Source organism: Mustelus asterias, chromosome 6, assembly GCF_964213995.1.
Source record: "Mustelus asterias chromosome 6, sMusAst1.hap1.1, whole genome shotgun sequence".
Classification (NCBI taxonomy): Eukaryota; Metazoa; Chordata; class Chondrichthyes; order Carcharhiniformes; family Triakidae; genus Mustelus; species Mustelus asterias.
Genome location: NC_135806.1, coordinates 92539708 through 92546899, shown reverse-complemented (window position 1 = coordinate 92546899; position 7192 = coordinate 92539708). Strand labels below are relative to the sequence as shown.

General features: G+C 45.1%; 1 protein-coding gene across 3 annotated transcripts in view; it reads left to right on the top strand.

Annotated features, from left to right (window-relative positions):
* The first annotated feature begins 518 nt into the window (after positions 1 to 518).
* The window catches only part of rgmb (repulsive guidance molecule BMP co-receptor b), a 169437-nt gene continuing 162763 nt past the window's right edge, over positions 519 to 7192 (top strand). For all 3 annotated transcript variants that reach the window (XM_078214732.1, XM_078214728.1, XM_078214733.1), the window contains exon 1: positions 519 to 693. The gene's annotated coding sequence lies outside the window, so the exon portion shown is untranslated. The remainder of the gene's footprint in view (positions 694 to 7192) is intronic.

Here is a 7192-nt window from a genome sequence, read left to right as displayed (position 1 = left end):
GGTGTGGACAATGATAAGATTCTGGCCAATGACTCTTATCAGGCTCTTTGTCTTATATCCATGACACTCTTTGTCAATCCCTCCTTAGCTCCGCCTAACACTCCATTCTACCCCACCATCCTCCAAGTATATAATTCATCACATTTCTATTCCTTTTCGATTCTGTGGAAGGATTATATGGTCTGGAAACGTTAATCGTGTTTCTCTCTCCACGGATGCTGCAGGAACTGCTAAGTTTATCCAGCATTTTCTGGTTTTATTTCAGATTTCCAGCACCCGCAGTATTTTGCTTTTATCAAAATATTGTGAGCTGGCACTTCTGAAATGAAAGAAGTTTCACTCCTCCCATTGCACCCACTTCGACAGTGCAGCCAGCAGCATTGTGGCGGTGTCCGGTGCAGCATGGGAGTTGTAGTCCAGTTCAGCTGACCAGCTGGAGGCAGTATCCGGGTCTCTTAATTATAGAAAACTACAGCCCCCAGAGTGCAGCGCACCCGCGCCGGCGCACTAAGCGATTGCAACATGGCTGCGCCCGTGATGCTGCTGAGAAGGAGCTGAGGCTCCAGAATCAGACATGAAGCTGTTGGACTCCCCAAGTTAAAGAGGAAAAGAAACACGCGAGGAATGCAGAGGTTGCTGCACGCTGCTCTCTTTCCTGGGCCCAAGTTGTGAACATTTCTGACCTCCGATGTGGTAAGATTTCATTCAGTTCGACTGTCTTGGTTACAGCAGATTTACAACTTGTTCCCCTACTGATGCACAAAAAATGGTTTAAAAATGTGACAAGACCTTCCTCCATCAGTCTCACTGAGATTATTCGCTACCTGCCAGAGCTGAAAGATGAAGAATGGGGGAAGGGGAGGCTTCTTTCAATGTGATGTTGGAATTCTCGGCTTTACTGGGAGGGACAGAGCTGGGGCTGCGGGCAGCTCTTTTGGTAAATGGTGGAAGTTCTGAGCACCTGGTACCAGCTCCGTAGAGAGCTGAGTGTCGGCTGTGCCGTCGGGCTTGTGTGGTGTTGCTAAGCTGGAGGGGAACAACCCGGGACTGCTCCGGATTGGCCCCTCAACTGAAGTGATGTCACAGACTGGATAGCATCACTGCTGACCTTTGTGATGTCACTGAGCTGGTGAGCCAATGGGAAATCACTCAGTTATGATGTCACTGAGCTGCTGAGCCAATGGGAGATCACTCAGTTATGATGTCACTGAGCTGGTGAGCCAATGAGAGATCATTCAGTTATGATGTCAATGAGCTGGTGAGCCAATGGGCGATCACTCAGTTATGATGTCAATGAGCTGGTGAGCCAATGGGCGATCACTCAGTTATGATGTCAATGAGCTGGTGAGCCAATGGGAGATCACTCAGTTATGATGTCACCAAGCTGGTAAGCCAATGGGAGATCACTGAGCATGATTATGGTTGTTTACATGGGGTCTCAATCTCAGGATATGGGGCTCATCATTTAGGAGTGAGATAAGGCACAATTACTTCATTCGTAGGGTTATGAATTTTTGGACATTTCTAGCCCAGAGGCTTGTGGATGCTCCCATCAGTAGTTATATTTAAGGCTGAGGTAGGCCTTCGTCTCTGTGTATCAAAGGATATGGGCAGCAGGAGAAACAGTGGAGTTGAAGCCCAGATCGGCTATGATTGTATTGAAGGTGGTGCACACCCAATGGGCTCACTACTGCCCCTCTTTCATGTTCTTGATATTACCGACTTGATGAGCCAGTGGAAGATCACTCCTTGGTGAGCCAATGGGAGATCACTCCCTGTTGTGAAATTATATAGTTGCTGATATGAGGGAATGCTATTCTGTGCCGTTGCATTCCAATGGCTATTTCCCCTTTTTTCATTGTGGCTTCTGTTTCCTATATGCTTTCATTTCGCAGTGAATCAGAGAGGATGGACAGGCTGCATCTCTTTTATCCTAAATCGACCAAGGGGTGGCCTATTAGAAGCCTTTAAAATTATGATCAAGTAGATACAGAGCGTGTATTCCATTTGTAAGGTACAGCAAAATTAGGTAGTCACCAAAAAAATAGGGAATTGAACTTCTTCACCCAGGGAATGGTGAGACTGTTGAATTCGCTGCCACATCACAATATAGAGATGTATTTAAGGGCACAGATCGCTTCAGTATCTGAGAAATTATAAATCATACTGAACACTGCAATCCAATCATTTTGGCCAGCCAAATAAACTGAACACTGCAATCTTTGGTGAGCATCTTCACATCTGACCGTGCATTAGAGAGAAGGCCAATGATGATGAAGCAGCTGAAAACATTTGGGCCTAGCTGACAACCCTGAGGAACCCCACAGCAATTTTACAGCAACAACCTGGCTTGATATAATGAATTAAATATCTAACCTGCCGAGTCAACGCAGTATAATCCTGACAGCTCTTTTTCAAAATGAAATCTGAATAACAGCAGAAAAATCTATCTGCGCTTCAGCCAACGCATCTATCAAGCTATCTGTCTGAAGTTTTAGGATCTGATTTAGGTAGAATTACAATAGTGAAACTTTGCATTTGTATATTTTGTTCACAACATCTTAAATCAGGAATGATGGGTGAATATAAGTTTATCAGGATGGAAGCTCTGATCTATTTGCTGGACCAGGTTTCAATCAAGGGGACAATTAACTTAATTTTCTTCAGTAGTTGATTAAGCAGCTAATGTAGAAAATGCTGGAGGTGCACAGCAAGTTCAACATCAACTATTGATGGTGTGTTTCCTTTCACATCTCCATGCCTGTATATGTTTGGCCTAAATGGGGAGCTGGATAAGCTGGTGCAAGAAATTCCCAGTGATACTGATGTGCTCATTAGGCATTGGCGGCAAGGTCTATTTTGGAGCAGAGGATGTTTTATTTTCATGTGCTCGTGCACAGCCTAGCCAAGTATAGCACAATGCTATCATTGTGCCCCCAAAGGAGAAAATGTTGTACCTCTTAATGCTGAGATCCTTTTCCTTCATGAGCACTAAGTCAAGTCGTCTCTGAAAGTAGCAGAAATATTGAAGAGCACTACATGTAGCAGTCACTGAAATGATGAAGCCTGCCACCGGTTGTTAGGTTTACAATGCTAACGTGGCTCTTTAATTGTATGTGGGTGAGAATGTGGAATTTCTAGGTCACTGTAGTGAAAATGTGATACATTTTCAGAAATATTGATTGACTCGACCTCGCTAGCAATTTGAAACTCATTAAATGTGCAGTTTTGGACACTGCTGTAATGCATTCAGCAGCAAGTGCACGAAGCTGCTTTATTCCCTTGCCGAAGAGCATTTCTTTTGCATTATGAACAGCACATATTAAAACTGAACTGACCTCCTCCAGGTTTGTCCTCATGGGGAGGCAAAAGTGAATTGAAACGCATACAATAGTGGCAGCTTTTACCAGGCCTACGCATTTCAATTTTGCTGCTAAATTTAAAGAAAATTAAAACATTTGATTAATTCTCAACAAGAAATGCCAGTCTTTTGTGTTGCTTCCTTGAGGAATATTAAGGCGCAGCTTGTTTTTAGCAAGAGGATTTTAAGCTGGTGATGATATATATACCTATCAGATTTTCTGTAAGGATATACTGATGTCAAACTATCAGAAAGGATACCTGAATGTTATTTTCCATACAAACCTTCGGTCATGAACAAGGTGTTAATTTGGAGAATTTCCCTCCCTTTGCTAATGTACAACAGGCACTGCAATGCAAGAGAAAGGCTGAAAAGCAATTGAGATGATATTGTTCTTTCCTTTTTGAAATATTTGGGCAAAATTTAACGTGAATGATGGGGGTTTTGCCTGCTGGCTGGAGAACTGTCGAGAGCTTCGCGTTGTCTCTTTTTGGGAAGGCCCACCATATTACAAAGAAAATTACAACACAAGGACAGGCCTTTTGGCCCTCCAAGCCTGCACCGACCATGCTGCTCAACTTAACTAAAACCCCTTGCCCTTCCGGGGACCGTATCCCTCTATTTCCATCCTATTCATGTATTTGCCCCTTAAAAGTCACTACCGTATCCGCTTCCACTACCTCCCCTGGCAATGAGTTCCAGGCACCCACCACCCTCTGTGTAAAAAATCTGCCTCGTACATCTCCTTTAAACCTTGTCCCTCGCACTTTAAACCTATGCCCCCTAGTAATTGACTCTTCCACCCTGGGAAAAAGCTTCTGACTATCCATTCCGTCCATGCCTCTCATAATTTTGTAGACTTCTATCAGATCACCCCTCAACCTTCATCGTTCCAGTGAGAACAAACCAAGTTTCTTCAACCTCTCCTCATAGCTAATGCCCTCCATACCAGGCGACATCTTGGTAAATCTTTTCTGTACCCTCTCCAAAGCCTCCACATCCTTCTGGTAGTGTGGCGACCAGAATTGAACACTATATTCCAAGTGCCGCCTAACTAAGGTTCTATAAAACTGCAACATGACTTGCCAATTTTTAAACTCAATGCCCCGGTCGATGAAGGCAAGCATGCCATATGCCTTCTTGACTATCTTCTCCACCTGCATTGCCACTTTCAGTGACCTGTGTACCTGTACACCCAGGTCCATCTGCCTATCAATATTCTCAAGGGTTCTGCCATTTACTGTATCTTTCCTAACTGCATTTGACATTCCAAAATGCATTACCTCACATTTGTCCCCCATCTCTCCGCCCAAGTCTCCAACTGGTCTATATCCTGCTGTATCCTCTGATGGTCCTCATTGCTATCCGCAAATTCACCAACCTTTGTGTCATCCGCAAACTTACTAATCAAACCAGTTACATTTTCCTCCAAATCATTTATACATATTACAAACAGCAACGGTCCCAGCACTGATCCCTGAGGAATGCCACTTGTCACAGCCCTCCATTCAGAAACGCACCCTTCCACTGCTACCCTCTGTCTACTTTGACTGATGTGGAGATGCCGGCGTTGGACTGGGGTGAACACAGTAAGAGTTTTAACAACACTAGGTTAAAGTCCAACAGGTTTATTTGGTAGCAAATACCATTAGCTTTCGGAGCGCTGCTCCTTCGTCAGATGGAGTGCAAATGTGCTCTCAAACAGGGCACAGAGACACAAAATCAAGTTACAGAATGCTGATTAGAATGCGAATCCCTACAGCCAACCAGATCTTAAAGATACAGCCAATGTGGGTGGAGGGAGCATTAAGCACAGGTTAAAGAGATGTGTATTGTCTCCAGACACGACAGCTAGTGAGATTCTGCAAGTCCAGGATGCAAGCTGTGGGGGTTACTGATAATGTGACATAAATCCAACATCCCAGTTTAGGCCGTCCTCGTGTGCGGAACTTGGCTATCAGTTTCTGCTTAGCGACTCTGCGCTGTCATGTGTCGTGAAGGCCGCCTTGGAGAACGCTTACCTGAAGATCAGAGGCTGAATGCCCGTGACTGCTGAAGTGCTCCCCCATAGGAAGAGAACAGTCTTGCCTGATGAATGTCGAGCGGTGTTCATTCATCCGTTGTCGTAGCGTCTGCATGGTTTCCCCAATGTACCATGCCTCGGGACATCCTTTCCTGCAGCGTATCAGGTAGACAACGTTGGCTGAGCTGCAAGAGTAGGTAACAGTAGGTTGCAAGAGCAGAAACTGATAGCCAAGTTCCGCACACATGAGGACGGCCTAAACCGGGATGTTGGATTTATGTCACATTATCAGTAACCCCCACAGCTTGCATCCTGGACTTGCGGGCTATCCTGTCTGGAGACAATACACATCTCTTTAGCCTGTGCTTAATGCTCCCTCCACCCACATTGTCTGTATCTTTAAGATCTGGTTGGTTGTAGGGATTCGCATTCTAATCAGTATTCTGTAACTTGATTTTGTGTCTCTGTGCCCTGTTTGAGAGCACATTTCCACTCCACCTGACAAAAGAGCAGCGCTCCAAAAGCTAATGGTATTTGCTACCAAATAAACCTGTTAGACTTTAACCTGGTGTTGTTAAAATTCTTTGACTGAGCCAGTTTTGTATCCACCTTGCTAGCTCACCTCCGATCCCATGCGACTTTACCTTCTGCAGCAGTCTGCCATGTGGGACCTTGTCAAAGGCCTTACTGAAGTCCATGTAGACAACATCCACTGCCCTACCCTCATCAATCATCTTCGTCACTTCCTCAAAAAACTCGATCAAGTTAGTGAGACACGACCTCCCCTTCACAAAACCATGATGCTTCTCACTAATACGTCCACTTATTTCCAAGTGGGAATAAATCCTGTCTCGAAGAATCCTCTTCAATAATGCCCAATAGTTTCCCTACTGAAACATCGACCATTTGGCCAGGCTCATTCCCCAACACCAGGTCCAGTATGGCCCTTTCCCATGTTGGACTATCTACATACTGTTTCAAGAAGCCCTCCTGGATACTCCTTACAAACTCTGCCTCATCCACGCCCCTAGCACTAACTGAGTCCCAGTCAATATAGGAGAAGTTAAAATCACCCACCACAACAGCCTTGTTACTTTTTACACCTAGCCAAAATCTGCCTACATATCTGTTCCTCTATCTCCTGCTGGCAGTTGGGTGGTCTGTAGTAAATCCCCAACATTGTGACTACACCTTTCCTTTTCCTGAGCTCTACCCATATTGCCTCGCTGTATGAGCCCTCCGAGGTGTCCTCCCGCAGTACAGCTGTGATATTCTCCTTAACCAGTAGTGCAACTCCCCCACCCCTTTTACATCCCCCTCTATCTCACCTGAAACATGTGTATCCTGGAATATTAACCTGCCGATCCGGTCCTTCCCTTAACCAAGTCTCTGTAATGGCAACAACATCGTAGTTCCTAGTACTAATCCAAGCTCTGAATTCATCTGTCTGACCTGTTACACTTCTCGCATTGAAACAAATGCACTTCAGTCCACCAGACCCTCTCTGATTAGTAATCCCACCCTGCCTGCTGTTTCTCTGAGTCTTACTGGCCCTACTCTCTGGTTCCCCTTCAGCTAATTCACCTTTGCTTTGCTTCTCACCCCCCTGCTAAGCTAGTTTAAATCCTCCCGTGTGACACTAGCAAACTTCCCGGCCAGAATATTTGTGCCCTTCCAGTTTAGATGCAACCCGTCCTTCTTGTACAAGTCCCATCTGCCCCAGAAGAGACCCCAATGGTTCAGATATCTGAAACCCTCCCTCCTATACCAGCTGTTTAGCCACGTGTTGAGCTGCACTATCTTCCTAT